The sequence below is a fragment of the Ranitomeya imitator genome, chromosome 2 (genome assembly GCF_032444005.1).
Source record: "Ranitomeya imitator isolate aRanImi1 chromosome 2, aRanImi1.pri, whole genome shotgun sequence".
Taxonomy (NCBI): Eukaryota; Metazoa; Chordata; class Amphibia; order Anura; family Dendrobatidae; genus Ranitomeya; species Ranitomeya imitator.
This window is the reverse complement of record NC_091283.1, coordinates 609,818,130-609,835,304: the sequence shown is the minus strand read 5'-3', so window position 1 is coordinate 609,835,304 and position 17,175 is coordinate 609,818,130. Positions and strand designations below refer to the sequence as shown.

The following is a 17,175-nucleotide window of genomic DNA, read 5'->3' as shown; positions in this document are numbered from 1 at the left end:
GCGGGATTTAAACACCGCTTCACTGATAATGTATATATTTTACCCAAAAAATCCTGTGTATTCATTGCATTATTCTTAAATCTTCAGCAATAAACTACATACATATTCTAGAATACTCGATGCGTTAGAATCGGGCCACCATCTAGTACAGTATATAAATAGTGTATATATTTTTCTTTTCTCTCTCTCTCTCTCTAGTATATGTATAAGCTACAGTACTTTGAAGTTACAAGAAAACATGTTGAAAAATAAAGTGATTCTAGACAGTACTAGCAAATAGCTTTACTGTACAATAACCTTATTATATAGCATTATACTCTATGGACAATGTCAATTTAAAATTAGTAAAAAAATGAAGAAAAGGATACCAAAAGCTGCTTGATGTAAAATTTGACCCCTCTTTTGACTCACTTACTATTTCATTTATACTGCTGCCAAATGGACATGACCAGCATTAATTCACTTCAGCAACATTATTTCCACAGCAAGTTCTCTGATATTTAAGACATGATCAAAATTAACCCTATGCTGGCCACTAGGCATGTTTACCAGCTGAAATATGTCTAAAAATATGTTCAAAGGGCAATGGACTTCCTGTGATTTACAAGAGTCAATCAGCTTCATTTAACCTACCAAACATGCTTCTGTCCTTAGATCACTCCTGTTCCAGGTCAACACATAAGTGTCCCTGTCAATCACGTCAGTAAAATCATTAGACCAAGCTTGCTCATTGCTAATATAAGTAACACCGTACACAAGCAGATATTATGTACTGAAGTCAGGGCACTACTCAAGTGCATCTATGTTATACTGCACAATTCAATATGGCCAGCTTGTAAGAGGGGCTTCTCAGTTGACAGATGTTGAAATTGAATACATTTATTAACAAGTGACACAATATAAAGCACTCCTTAAGCAGTAATTAGTGGTCTAAGGAAATCACACCAAGTTAGGCTGCCCGCATTCACAGTTTGCCAATTCACATTGGTGGGGATTTACTATAAATTTGCATGGGTCACGGTGGCCATTTACTCCATTACCCATCATTGGAGCCTGAATTTCCTTGGCTACAATCATGCAGGTCAAACAGTGGCAAAATATAAAAACACAAAGATTGAGCTTGATTTAAGTTGGTACACATGCAGCACATAAACACATTTACACATTGGCCATAAAGCACATAAAACCTGCAAAAAAACCAAATGAGCAAAAACCCTGCTGTAACTACCGTAAATAAGTAAAAAGCAAACGTGCAGCTAAATAACACAGGGTTCTTAGTAATACTGTTTTGATAAAAAACAGCATAAAAGCCATCCCACCTTCGTCAAGGTGACTCTGATAGGGACAGTCCTACGCTGCTGCATTTTCACCAGTCAGGGGAGGCTATTGTCTGATATGTGAGGTCAGTAAAAAGACGTATTGGTGGTCACTAAGGGGATAAGTCTAAACAGGCTTCCAATTACCCAACCAACGAGCAAAATGTTCATTGGTTGAGTGAAATGATCTTTTGTACTGCACAAAAGATCATCGTTCTCAGCAGCACATCATTTTCTAGAAAAAGAGTCTTTGCTACCATAAACAATAGTAGCGTATGTGCCCTGAACGATCTATTACTGATCATTCAGTGCACATCTGATCTTGTAAGAGTATGAGGGGGAGGAATAAGTATCACCTCTTTAACAGACTGAAAAATACAGTACATGCATTGCCAGGAGCGGACACTGACAGCTTTGGGCCCCTGTGCAAGAAATGTGTCTGGGCCCCCTTCCTGTTATGGTGACAAAGCTATACATATATATATATAGCCACACACACATATATGTATATATTACATAGTCTCCTTTATTATGTATATTGCCGTCCCTTATTATACAGTGCCCCCTCTTGTTATGTACAGTACCGTCCCTTACATATTGGATTATATAGAGCCCTGTTTTTTATTACATACCATTCTGTCTTGTTAGCTGTATAATGCAATGATGGCTGATGGAGCATGGGAAAGCTACTTTTCTAATGGAGGAGCTGATAGACTGGTCGTCTGGTGGCTGACTCCTCCATCAGCAGTGATTTTATATCTAAAAAGAGAGCAGACTATGTAATAAAAGAGGGGGCTGTGAATAACAAAATTAACAAGAATACACTCTGTAAGAGACAGTACTGCACATATCAGCAAAGGAAGCTATATAATAAGGGATGACACCATATATAACTAGAGAGGATGGTCCTTAATAAGGGACTATGTTATACATAATAAAAAGAAACTATGCAACTAAGAGCCTGTGTTATACATAATAAGTATGCACACTCTATACTAAGGGACTGTATTAGATATTATAAGCGATAATAATGTCTTCCTCCACCTCCTCCTGTACCTAAGTCCATTATAAATCCCCCTTCCTCCCTTCCCAATCCCCACACCCATCATTGTCCTCCTCCCCCCGCATTCCATTATTGCCCTCTTCACCACCTCCATCATTGCCCTCTTCACCACCACTATCATTGCTTTCTCCTCCATCATTTCCTCCTCCCCTTCGACTCTCTTCATTGTCTTTTCTCCCACCACTCCCATCATTGCCCATTCCACCATCTCCATCATTTCCTCCTCCCCTACCACCCCCATTATTGTCCTTTCCACCACCACCATCATTGTCCTTTCCACCACCACCATCATTGCATTCTCCCCTACCTCCCCATTATTGTTCTTACCACCACTTCCAGCATTGCTTTTTGTCCCACTACCCCATAATTCCCCTTTCCACCACCTCGATAATTTCCTCCTCCCCCACACCCCATTATTGTGTTTTCCACCACCACCATCATTGCATTCTCCCCCACTACCCCATAATTGTTCTTTTCACTATCTCCATCATTGCTTTTTTCCCCACCACCCCATTATTGACCTTTCCACCCCCTCAATCATTGCTTTCTCCCCTTCTACTCCCATCATTGCCCTCTCCATCACCCCCATCATTGTGCTTTCCACCACCTCCATCACAGCCTTCTCCTCCTCCACCACCCTCATCATTGCCCATTCCACCACCTCCATCATTTCCTCCTCCCCCACCATCCCCATCATTGCCCTTTCCACCACATCCATCACTTCCTCTTCCCCACCATCCCCATCATTGCCCTTTCCACCACCACCACCACATTGTCCTTTCCACCATCACCATCATTGTCCTTTCCACCATGACCATCCTTGCCCATTCCACCACCTCCATCATTTCCCCCCTCCACCACCATCATTGTCCTTCCCACCACCACCATCCTTGCCCATTCCACCCCCTCCATCATTTCCTCCCCCCTCCACTCCCCATTATTGCCCTTTCCACCACCTCCATCATTGCCGTCTCCTGCACCACCATCATTGCCTATTCCACCACTTCCATCATTTCCTCCTCTCCCACCATCCCCATCATTGCCCTCTCCATCACCCCATCATTGTCTTCTCCCCATCAGCCCCATCATTGCCCTCTCCTCCTCCTACACGCACAGACACACACAGCACCATTCACTTCTCTGCACATTCCTCCGCAGTGCTACGCACGCGCGCACACACACATGTACACGCACTTTTCACCTCTTCGCACACTTTGCCACCACAGCATCACCGTCGCCTTCCTCTCTCTGGTACAGCCGGCAGCTGAATGATGATGTCATCCAGCGGCGCTGCTGTCTGTGTGAGAGGAAGCGCGGGCAGGAAGCAGGTCAGATCGCTGCAGCTCCGCTGCTATTTTCTCCTGTAAGCAGCGGAGCTGCAGGCATCTCGCTCTGCCCGCCGCACATGAGGGCAATCTTGCCAAGGGGGCTCCAGAGCCTCGGGGCCAGATAAACAGGCCAGATTGCCCTCACTTTTAGCCACCCTGCAGGAGCCCTCCTCCACCTCCGGGCCCCGATGCAGCTGCACAGACTGTGCATGCGGTATGTTCGCCTATGCGCACTGCCGTTCGATTAAATAATAACCATTGCAAAGTCTGGAGGATTTTCATTAAAGGGTTTGTCCATCCATTGTTGCAAAAGTCACATGCTCCTCTCTGCCAGAAAGGGAAGCAAGGAGTCTGAGAGTGGACCCAGCCACCGTTATAGAGGATCAGTGGCTGAGTATGCTTGTTTTTTATTTTTAGACCATGCTTGGCTGCGTTAGGGTATGTTTCCACGTTTAATATTTGCTGTGGATTGGACGCTGCATACAGCGGTCAGATGTTACAGCATAGTGGATGGGATTTTATGAAATCCCATCTCCACTATGAGTTCAAAGACGCAGGTGTCAGACCTGCGTACACGCACATGCGGCGCGTCTTTATAGACTGCAGCATTTCTATTTATCTTGCGGAGATGCTCAGTCTCTGCAAGATAAATAGCACCGTCTTATACATAGGATGCGGCGATTCCGCATGTTTCAATGAACACATGCGAAATTACCAGTTGTACAAAAGCCGGCAGTGCTTTGGCGGAGCTGCGTCCAAAGCGCTGCAAACACTGAACGTGGAAACATACCCTTAATAAGCCCATAAAAGGCACCTGTCAACATCATCAGGAATTAGCCCTTATTAGTATTTATCAGCTACTTAATACTTTGTTTAACCCCTTCATGACCTTGGGATTTTTCGTTTTTCCGTGTTCGTTTTTCACTCCCCTCCTTCCCAGAGCCATAACTTTTTTATTTTTCCATCAATTTGGCCATGTGAGGGCTTATTTTTTGCGAGACAAGTTGTACTCTTGAACGACATAATTGCTTTTAGCATGTCGTGTACTAGAAAATGGGAAAAAAATTCCAAGTGCGGTGAAATTGCAAAAAAAGTGCAATCCCACACTTGTTTTTTGTTTGGCTTTTTTGCTAGGTTCACTAAATGCTAAAACTGACCTGACATTATGATTCTCCAGGTCAGTACGAGTTCATAGACACCTAACTTGACTAGGTTATTTTTTACCTAAGTGGTGAAAAAAAAATTCCAAACTTTGCTAAAAAAATAAAAATAAAAAATTGCGCCATTTTCCGATACTCGTAGCATCTCCATTTTTCATGATCTGGGGTCGGTTGATGGCTTATTTTTTGCGCGCCGAGATGACGTTTTTAATGATAGCATTTTGGTGCAGATACGTTCTTTTGATCGCCCGTTATTGCATTTTAATGCAATGTCGCGGCGACCAAAAAAACGTAATTCTGGCGTTTCAAATTTTTTTCTCGCTACGCTGTTTAGCGATCAGGTTAATGCTTTTTTTTAATTGATAGATCGGGCGATTCTGAGCGCGGCGATATCAAATATGTGTAAATTTGATTTTTTTATATTGATTTATTTTGATTGGGGCGAAAGGGGGGTGATTTAAACTTTTATATTTTTTTAACTTTTTTTTTTTACTTTTGCCATGCTTCAATAGCCTCCACGGATGTGGTAGTTAAATGCCGCTGTCTGCGTTTGGCAGATCGCGATTCTGCTTGCGCCTATTATGGGCACATGTCAGCTATTCAAAACAGCTGACATGTCCCGGCTTTGGTGCGGGCTCACCGCCGGATACCGCATCAAAGCGGGGCTTCTGACCTCGGACGTACTATCCCGTCCGAGGTCAGAAAGGGGTTAATGATGCCTGTATTAGCCCTAAGTGTTAAATGTAAAGGTTTAAAAATCACTATAAATGTCCCTGCTCTCCCTTTCTACGGTCAGCAGACTAGTCTGGGACCTCTTTCAGTCAGTGTCACTTCATGGATGGAGCAGGACCACAGCAATGTAACTCACATTCCAGTGAGAAAAGGAAGGAGAAGAAGAGGAACGTCTCTTTGACATGGCCTAACAGACCTACACTGTGTGCAGAATTTTTAGGCAAGTGAGTATTTTAAACATATAATTTTTCTGCAGATTTTCCAGCTCCAAGTCATATAAAGTGCATGCTAATTGGATGAAGAATATTAGAAGCATCAAAAGATTTGTTGCAAATAGTCAACAGGATCCCAAAAAATCTGTTAAGAAAAAAAAATGCACATTGATTGCCAAAGATTTGAGTAGAATGAAATGTGAGGAGTCCAGAAACCCATTAAACTCTAGTGCTGTCATATGGCAGATCTGCATCCTCCCTGAAGTAGCCAGAACTAACAGGTGTTCAGTGGTTAGAGTCATGGTCAAGGTATGGTAGGTTGAAACTCAACCACCACTGAACAAGACACAAAGGTTTAAACATCAAAACTAGGCCAAGAAATGTCTGATGACAGATTTTTCAAAGCTTTTATGGACTGATGAGATGAGAGTGACTCTTGATAGACCAGATGGATGGGCCCTTGGCTAGATCTGTAATAGACAGAGACCTTCACTTCAACCCAGATGTCAGCAACGTGGAGTTGGGGTACTGCTATGGGCTAGAATTAATAAAATGAATAGGCAAGTACAACCTTTGAAGATGGACCAACTCAATTCCCAAACCTACTGCTAACCTTTAGAAGGCACTTTCTTCAATGAGTGGTACAGGAAAAAGTCTGTATCTGTCACGATAGAATTTTGGATGTGTGGCAGCTCTGGTTCCTCTGTAAATTAAATGTAGCTTTTTTCCTTTTCAGGCCAGTGGGGGTTAATGTCAGATTCCCTGCTGTAACTGCAAAGTTGCTAAGTAAGCAGATGTGGCTGGTGACCACTCCCACCATGCTTTAAATGATCACCTGATGCATCAGATGACTGTGATAGAGTTTCTATGTGGAGACCAGCCATGTAGTTGCAGCTCTCTGGTGTCAGCTACTTCTGGAGTTTGGAGTCCTGATTCTGTGTGTTCTGAGGTGTGGAGCTTGGCAGCAGAGTCTGGAAGCTAAGTGTTGTGTTTATTCCTTGTCTCTCTCGTGTTTCACTGTCCCCTGTGTGTTAACATCTGCAGGACATGAATACAAGAACCAAGCTCAGTACACCAATCAATTGCAATATCAAGTCAGCCCAGGGGCGGATTATCAGAGGGTCAATATGGGCGGTAGCCCAGGGCCCAGTGGTCTGGGGGGGCCCTGGGCTACCGCACTGTTGACCCTCTGATCATCTGTTATTCGAATGCCGCTGCCGGCGGCCGCCGCCGGCATTTATGTGCCCGCCCCCGGCCCCCTGCCGTAGCCGGTGGGCAGAGAGAGGGGGCCCGCATGGGGCCCCTTCTCATCTGCTCACCGGGCCCCTTCCGGCGCTGCCTGCGGCGGTTTCCTATTGACGTGCGGGCACGCGCCCGCACGTCAATAGTTAACACCAGCCGCCAGCCAATTGGAGGCTGGCGGCTGATGTCGGCCGCAGGCGCACACGTCGCCGGCGTCTGACGTCATTGTCAGTCGCCGGCGAGTGTGCTCTGTTGGAGGGAGCTCACCGCGGCGCTGGAGCGAGGACAGGTGAGGAGACTTTGTTTTTTTTTGTTTTTTTTTTTACAACGGTGGACTGGACACACTGAGGGCAATGCTGGAGGACACTGGGGCAGATGGCTGGAGGACACTGGGGCAGATGGCAGGAGGACACTGGGGCAATGCTGGAGGACACTGGGGCAGATTGCTGGAGGACACTGGGGCAATGCTGGAGGACACTGGGGCAATGCTGGAGGACACTGGGGCAGATGGCTGGAGGACACTGGGGCAATGCTGGAGGACACTGGGGCAATGCTGGAGGACACTGGGGCAGATTGCTGGAGGACACTGGGGCAATGCTGGAGGACACTGGGGCAGATGGCTGGAGGACACTGGGGCAGATGGCTGGAGGACACTGGGGCAGATGGCTGGAGGACACTGGGGCAGATGGCAGGAGGACACTGGGGCAATGCTGGAGGACACTGGGGCAGATGGCTGGAGGACACTGGGGCAATGCTGGAGGACACTGGGGCAGATGGCTGGAGGACACTGGGGCAATGCTGGAGGACACTGGGGCAATGCTGGAGGACACTGGGGCAGATTGCTGGAGGACACTGGGACAATGCTGGAGGACACTGGGGCAATGCTGGCGGACACTGGGGCAATGCTGGAGGACACTGGAGCAGATGGCTGGAGGACACTGGGGCAATGCTGGAGGACACTGGGGCAATGCTGGAGGACACTGGGGCAATGCTGGAGGACACTGGGGCAGATTGCTGGAGGACACTGGGGCAGATTGCTGGAGGACACTGGGGCAATGCTGGAGGACACTGGGGCAGATGGCTGGAGGACACTGGGGCAGATGGCTGGAGGACACTGGGGCAGATGGCTGGAGGACACTGGGGCAGATGGCTGGAGGACACTGGGGCAGATGGCAGGAGGACACTGGGGCAATGCTGGAGGACACTGGGGCAGATGGCTGGAGGACACTGGGGCAATGCTGGAGGACACTGGGGCAGATGGCTGGAGGACACTGGGGCAGATGGCTGGAGGACACTGGGGCAGATGGCTGGAGGACACTGGGGCAGATGGCTGGAAGACACTGGGGCAGATTGTTGGAGGACACTGGGACAATGCTGGAAGACACTGGGGCAATGCTGGAGGACACGGGCAGATGGCTGGATGACACTGGGGCAATGCTGGATGACACTGGGGCAGATTGCTGGATGACACTGGGACAGATTGCTGGATGACACTGGGGCAGATTGCTGGATGACACTGGGGCAGATTGCTGGAGGACACTGGGGCAATGCTGGAGGACACTGGGGCAATGCTGGAGGACATTGGGGCAGATTGCTGGAGCTGGAGGACACTGGGGCAATGCTGGAGACACTGGGGGAAATGCTGGACTTACTGGGGCAGATTTCTGGACACACTGGTGGTAATATTCTGGACACACTGTCTGGGGGCAATGCTGGACGCACTGGGGCAGATTGCTGGACACACTGTCTGGGGGCAATGCTGGACACACTGGGGGCAATATGCTGGAGACACTGGGGCAGATTGCTGGACACTGGGGCAATATGCTGGACATACTGGGGCAGATTGCTGGACACAATGGGGGCAGGACTGGAGGCATGGGCAGAATGTAGACACGGGGCATGATTGGAGACACGGGGCAGAATTAAAGACATGGGGCAGGATTGGATCATGTGGCAGGATGGATACGATGGAGACATATGGGGCAGGATGTGGAGATCATATGGGGTAGAATGGATACTCATGAGGGCAGGATGCGAGAACATATGGCTGGAGCCAGGAATGAGACACACGGGGCCAGGATGTGGAATATTATTACCATAGGGGCTAATTTAGGGATATTATTACTGCAGTGATGTATTTATTTTATTTTTTGAGTATACTGTTTTAAATGGGGGGCGGTCCTGTTACTGTGCAGAGTGACACTATATCACCTTTTTTTCTTCATGTGGTGTAATGTAGAAGTTGTGAAAATTAAGTAATGTGTTCTGCAAGCGGAGCTCGAGATAACTGTGTTATTTCCTGCAGAAACGAGTCCTGGCTGGGAGAAATGATGGCGGTCTGTGCTGGCTGAAAGATGAAGGACTTCACCTAGAGACGTCACTGGTGAGTCAGTGTTACCTATACACTGACACTATACAATGTATACTATATTGAGCTCCTGTGTATAATACCACCAGTGATCTCTGTATCACCTCTACACAGACACTGCATACTAAGTACAGATCTCCTGTGAATACTGGCACTTATGGTGATAGTATTGTGTTGTTGTTTTTTACTGATCAGTATTGTAGTATTCAGTCACTATGTGGTGGTAATATGTGGTCTGGAAATGGTGTTGTGGTATTTGTCCCTTGTATGTGATATTATTCGATCACTGTGGTTGTAATTTGTGGTCTGGTCATGGCGCGGTGGTATTTGATCCTTGTATGTAATATTATTCGATCACTGTGGTTGTAATTTGTGGTCTGGTCACGGTGCGGTGGTATTTGTTCCTTGTATGTGATATTATTGGTCAAAATATACCTAAATTGTATTGCAGATTCTAACAAATATTTAATAGGTTACAGTAGAGTAGGGCCCGGCCATTTTTCTGGAATAATCTGGTTCGGGTATATCATGACCCCCGTCTCATGACCCCCGTCACATGACCCCCGTCACATGACCCCCGTCACATGACCCCCGTCACATGACCCCCGTCACATGACCCCCGTCACATGACCCCCGTCACATGACCCCCGTCACATGACCCCCGTCACATGACCGGGGGGGGCCCACAGTGTCTGAACAGCCCGGGGCCCTGGCTACCCTTAATCCACCCCTGAGTCAGCCCCATACAAATTTGAATCACATAAGCCTACAACTCTCAGTATGTCTTTAACCACTTTGTTTGCACATTAATGACCGGGCCAATTTTTACAATTCTGACCACTGTCCCTTTATGAGGTTATAACTCTGGAACCCTTCAACGGATCCTGGCGATTCTGACAATGTTTTCTCGTGACATATTGTACTTCATAATAGTGGTAACCTTTCTTTGATATTACTTGTGTTTACTTGTGAAAAAAATGGAAATTTGGCAAACAATTTGAAGATTTCGCAATTTTCCAACTTTGAATTTTCATGCCCTTAAATCACAGAAAATACTTAATAAGTAACATTTCCCACATGTCTACTTTACATCAGCACAATTTCGGAACCTAATTTTTTCTTTGTTAGGGAGTTATAAGGGTTAAAAGTTTACCAGCGACTTCTCATTTTTACAACACCATTTTTGTTTAGGGACCACATCACATTTGAAGTCAATTTGAGGGGTCTTTATGATAGAAAATAATAAAAAGTTACACCATTCTAAAAACTGCATCACTCAAGGTGCTCAAAACCACATTTAAGAAGTTTATTAACCCTTCAGGTGCTTCACAGGCATTTTTGGAATATTTAAAAAAAATTAACATTTAACCTTTTTTCACAAAAAAATTACTTCAGATCCAATTTGTTTCATTTTACCAAAGGTAACAGGATACATTGGACCCCAAAAGTTGATGCATAATTTGTCCTGCGTACGCTGATACCCCCATATGGGGGGTAAACTACTGTTTGGGTGCGCGGCAGAGCTCGGAAGGTAAGGAGCGCCATTTGAGTTTTTCAACGTAGAATCGGCTTCATTTGAGATCAGACGCCATGTCACGTTTGGAGAGCCCAAATTTGTGGTGTGCCCTAGATGTGTGGTGTGCACTTCGAACCCCCAGTTGTTTCACTAAAACTTATAATGTAGAGCCGTGAAAATGAAAAAATAATTTTTTCCCCACAAAAATTATATTTTAGCCCCCAATTTTTTATTTTCCCAAGGGTATACAGAGAAATTGGACCCCAAAAATTGTTGTGCAATTTGTCCTGAGTACGCTGACACCCCATATGTGGGGGTAGACCACTGTTTTGGCACACCTCGGGGCTCAGAAGGGAAGAAGTGACGTTTTGGAATGCAGACTTTGATGGAATGTTCTGCAGGCATCATGTTGTGTTTGCAGAGCCCCTGATGTACCTAAAGAGTAGAAACCCCCCACAAGTGACCCAATATTGGAAACTAGACCCCACAAGGAACTTATCTAGATGTGTTGTGAGAACTTTGAACTTCCAAGTGTCTCACTAAAGTTTATAATGCAGAGCCGTGAAAATAAAACATCATTTTTTTCCACAAAAATTATTTTTTAGCCCCCAGTTTTGTATTTTCCCAAGCGTAACAGGGGAAATTGGACCCCAAAAGTTGTTGTCAAATTTTTCCTGAGTACGCGGATACCCCATATGTGGGAGAAAACTACTGTTTGGTCACACGTCAGGGCTCGGAAGAGATGAAGAAGTGGCGTTTTGGAATACAGACTTTGATGGAACCCTGACGCACCCCTAACCCAACCATAAACGTAATCCAAACCCTAACCCCAACTCTAGCCCAAACTCTAACCCCAACTTTAGCCCCAACCCTAACTCTAACTTTAGCCCTAACCATAACTTTAGCCACAATCCTAACTTTAGCCCCAACACTAACCCGAACTTTAACCCCAACCCTAACTCTAACCCTAATGGGAAAATGGAAATAAATACTTTTTTTATTTTATTACTTTTCCCTAACTAAGGCTGTTTATAGCATGTTTTTATAGCGGGTTTTTATGTTTGGCAGCTGTCATACACTAAAAGACGCTTTTTGTTGCAAAAAACAGTTTTTGCGTCAGCACATTTTGAGAGCTACAATTTTTCCATATTTTGGTCCACAGAGTCATGTGAGGTCTTGTTTTTTGTGGGACGAATTGACGTTTTTATTGGTACCATTTTTGGTCACATGCCATTTTTTTATCACTTTTTATTCCGATTTTTGTTAGACAAAATGAACAAAAACCATCAATTCATGAATTTCTTTTGGGGGGCGTTCCACATTTGGTAAAATTGATAAAGCAGTTTTATTCTTCGGGTCAGTACGATTACAGCAATACCTCATTTATATCATTTTTTTATGTTTTGGCGCTTTTATACAATAAAAACTATTTTACATAAAAAATAATTATTTTTGCATCGCATTATTCTGAGGACTATAACTTTTTAATTTTTCCGCTGATGACGCTGTACGGCAGCTCTTTTTTTGCTGGACAAGATGGCATTTTCAGCGGTACCATGTTTATTTATATCTGTCTTTTTGATCGCGTGTTATTCCACTTTTTGTTCAGCGGTATGATGATAAATCATTCTTTTTTGCCTCGTTTTTTTTTTTTTTACAGTGCTCACTGAAGGGGTTAACTAGTTTGACAGTATTATACGCCGGGTCGTTACGGAAGCGGTGTGTATGTGTACTTTTATTGTTTTTTTTTTATTTATATAAAGAAATGTATTTATTGGAACTATATATATATATATATATATATATATATATATATATATATATATATATATATATATATAATTTATTTTATTTTTTTTATTTATTTAGGAATTTTTTAAATATATTTTTACAGTGTATTTTTTTTTTTTACTTTTTTACATTGTCCTAGGTGGGACATCACTATATAGTGTCAGATCGCTGATCTGACACTTTGCAGAGCACTGTGTCAGATCAGCGATCTGACAGGCAGTGCAGGAGGCTCTCAGCAGGCACTGACAAGCTACCTCCCTGCAGGACCCGGAAGGACCCCACGGCCACCTTGGATCCGGGGGCCTGCAGGGAGGGGACAGGAGGAGACCCACGGAACAACGCAATCACATGAGGGTCTCAGGGAAGCGCGCAGGGATGCTTCCCTGTGCCAGTGGAACGCTGCGATCTTGTTTGATTGATGCGATCTGCTTGATCGCAGTGTTCCGGGGATTAAAGTTTAAAGTGCCGTGAGTGGTCCGTGACAGTGCGGGATGTCAGATGTGATAATCAGCTGACACCCGGCCGCGATCCCCCCCCGTGAGCGCAGCTGATCGAATATGACGTACTATCACGTCGATGGTCATATGGGCCCAGGTCACCTCGACGAGATAGTACATCTGATGTCAGAAAAAGGTTAATAATGGTAAGGAGATACTGGGAGATTGTGGACCATATAGGAACCACAGTCAGTCCGATGATACGCAAGCAAAATCATGCAAAACATTTACATTCAGGTACCTTTTCTCTAAGTTGTTCCCTTTCTTTTCGTCTCCATCTTGACCTGAGGCCATGATGACGTTTCACATCCACAGCTCTTCTCTGCAAACTTCCCTCTTCTCCGGTTTTCTGCAACACATCCCAACACAGTGCAATAAAAAAAAAGTGTTATTAAAATGCTCTCTGCACAAAAATAACTGTCCATACTGTGCCCTAAATAAGAGTTCTATAGCATGTGACCTCCACAATGTCTGCCTTAATGATTTATAACCACCTTACTTTCTGCCATTATCAGTGTTAACTGCCACACTGTCCACCCTTATGAACCACAGCCTACACCATGGCTGTCCCCTCTTCACTGTTTTACCTTACACATACTACATCTCCACACTATCCCCCCACGCTAACCTCTTTCCATACTGTGCCCCATTTCAAGCTGCACCCTCTTTACACTATGCCATCATAATGTCCAACACACTGCTTTCTCCAAGCTGTACCCCCTCCTCACACGGTATGATGGTCACCACAGCAACCAATACAGCATGATGTCCACCACAGCCCACCCATTATATACACTGCTCAAAAAAATAAAGGGGACACTTAAACAACAGAATATAATTCCAAGTAAATCAAACTTCTGTGAAATGAAAATGTCCACTTAGGAAGCAACACTGTTTGACAATCAATTTCACATGCTCAAAAATGAGCATCAGTTTATTAACCCCTTAATCCCATATGACGTACTATCCCAAAAAGGTGCCCTGGGACTTAATTCCCAGTGACGGGATAGTACGTCATATGCGATCGGCCGCGCTCATGGGGGAAGCGCGGCCGATCGTGGCCGGGTGTCAGCTATGTGCCAGGAGCGGTCACGGACCGTTCCCGGCACATTAACCCCTGGCACACCGCGATCAAACATGATCGCGGTATGCCAGCAGTATAGGGAAGCATCGCGCAGGGAGGGGGCTACCTGCGGGCTTCCCTGAGACCCCCGCAGCAACGCAATGTGATCGCGTTGCTGCGAGGGTCTCCTACCTTCCTCACTGCAGCAAGGCCCGGATCCAAAATGGCCGTGGCATCCGGGTCCTGCAGGGAGGGAGGTGGCTTAACAAGTGCCTGCTCAGAGCAGGCGCTTGGTAAGCCTGCAGCACTACAAGTCAGATCGTTGATCTGACAGAGTGCTGTGCAAACTGTCAGATCAACGATCTGTGATGTGCTCCCCTGGGACAAAGTAAAAAAGTTAAAAAAAAAAAATTTCCACGTGTAAAAAAAATAGAAAAAAAAATAAATTCCGAAATAAAGAAAAAAAAATTATTCCCATAAATACATTTCTTTATCTAAATAAAAAAAAACAATAAAAGTACACATATTTAGTATCGCCGCGTCTGTAACAATCCCACCTATAAAACTATACTACTAGTTAACCCCTTCAGTAAACACCGTAAGGAAAAAAAAACAACGCTTTATTATCATACCGCCGAACAAAAAGTGCAATAACACGCGATCAAAAAGACGGATATAAATAACCATGGTACCGCTGAAAACGTCATCTTGTCCCGCAAATAATGAGCCACCATACAGCATCATCAGCAAAAAAATAAAAGTTATAGTCCTGACAATGAAGCGATGGCAAAATAATTATTTTTTCTATAAAATAGTTTTTATCGTATAAAAGCGCCAAAACAAAAAAATGATATAAATGAGGTATCGCTGTAATCGTACTGACCCGAAGAATAAAACTGCTTTATCCATTTTACCAAATGCGGAACGGTATAAACGCCTTCCCCAAAAGAAATTCATGAATAGCTGGTTTTTGGTCATTCTCCCTCACAAAAATCGGAATAAAAAGCGATCAAAAAATGTCACGTGCCCGAAAATGTTACCAATAAAAACGTCAACTCGTCCCGCAAAAAACAAGACCTCACATGACTCTGTAGACCAAAATATGGAAAAATTATAGGTCTCAAAATGTGGAGACGCAAGACTTTTTTGTAATAAAAAGCGTCTTTTAGTGTGTGACGACTGCCAATCATAAAAATCCGCTATAAAAAACGCTATAAAAGTAAATCAAACCCCCTTCATCACCCCCTTAGTTAAGGAAAAATAATAAAATAAAATAAAATGTATATTTCCATTTTCCCGTTAGGGCTAGGATTAGGGCTAGGATTAGGGCTAGGGTTAGGGCTAGGGGTAGGATTAGGGCTAGGATTAGGGCTAGGGTAAGGGCTAGGGTTAGGGTTGGAGCTAAAGTCAGGGTTAGTGTTGGGGCTAAAGTTAGGGTTAGTGTTGGGGCTAAAGTTAGGGTTAGGGTTGGGGCTAAAGTTAGGGTTAGGGTTGGGGCTAAAGTTAGGGTTAGGGTTGGGGCTAAAGTCAGAGTGTGGATTATATTTATGGTTGGGATTAGGGTTTGGATTAGAGTTAGGGGTGTGTCAGGGTTAGGGGTGTGGTTAGGGTTACTGTTGGGATTAGGGTTAGGGGTGTGCTTGGATTAGGGTTTCAGCTAGAATTGGGGGTTTCCATTGTTTTGGCACATCAGGGGCTCTCCAATCGCGACATGGCGTCCGATCTCAATTCCAGCCAATTCTGCGTTGAAAAAGTAAAACAGTGCTACTTCCCTTCCGAGCTCTCCCGTGCGCCCAAACAGGGGTTTACCCCAACATATGGGGTATCAGCGTACTCGGGACAAATTGGACAACAACTTTTGTAGTCCAAGTTCTCTTGTTACCCTTGGGAAAATAGAAATTTGGGGGGCTAAAAATCATTTTTGTGGGGGTTCAAAGTTCTCACAACACATCTTCGTGGGAGGTCTAGTTTCCAATATTGGGTCACTTGTGGGGGGTTTCTACTGTTTGGGTACATCAGGGGCTCTGTAAATGCAGCGTGACGCCTGCAGACCAGTCCATTTAAGTCTGCATTCCAAATGGCGCTCCTTCCCTTCCGAGCTCTGCCATGCACCCAAACAGTGGTTCCCCCCCACATATGGGGTATCAGCGTACTCAGGACAAATTGGACAGCAACTTTTGGGGTCCAATTTATTCTGTTACCCTTGTGAAAATACAAAACTGGGGGCTAAAAAATCATTTTTGTGAAAAAATGTTTTTTTATTTTCAAGGCTCTGCGTTATAAACTGTAGTGAAACACTTGGGGGTTCAAAGTTCTCACAACACATCAAGATAATTTCCTTGGGAGGTCTAGTTTCCAATATGGGGTCACTTGTGGGGTGTTTCTACTGTTTGGGTACATCAGGGGCTCTGCAAATGCAACGTGACACCTGCAGACCAATACTCAGCACAAATTGGACAACAACTTTTGGGGTCCAATTTATCCTGTTACCCTTGTGAAAATACAAAACTGGGGGTAAAGATCATTTTTGTGAAAAAAAAAAAGAATTTTTATTTTCACGGCTCTGCGTTTTAAACTGTAGTGAAACACTTGGGGGTTCAAAGCTCTCAAAACACATCTAGATAAGTTCCTTAGGGGGTCTACTTTCCAAAATGGTGTCACTTGTGGGGGGTTTCAATGTTTTGGCACATCAGGTGCTCTTGAAACGCGACATGGCGTCCCATCTCAATTCCAGTCAATTTTGCATTGAAAAGTCAAATGGCACTCCTTCCCTTCCGAGCTCTGCTATGCGCCCAAACAGTGGTTTACACCCACATATGGGGTATCAGCGTATTCAAGACAAATTGCACAACAACTTTTGGGGTCCAATTTCTTCTCTTACCCTTGG

At 44.8% G+C, this 17,175-nt stretch overlaps 1 long non-coding RNA gene across 1 annotated transcript in view; it reads right to left on the bottom strand.

Annotated features, from left to right (window-relative positions):
- The window catches only part of LOC138665187 (uncharacterized), a 103,189-nt gene that overhangs the window by 47,489 nt on the left and 38,525 nt on the right, over positions 1-17,175 (bottom strand). The window contains exon 4 of the long non-coding RNA XR_011318430.1: positions 13,467-13,574. This is a non-coding gene — a long non-coding RNA (uncharacterized lncRNA). The remainder of the gene's footprint in view (positions 1-13,466; positions 13,575-17,175) is intronic.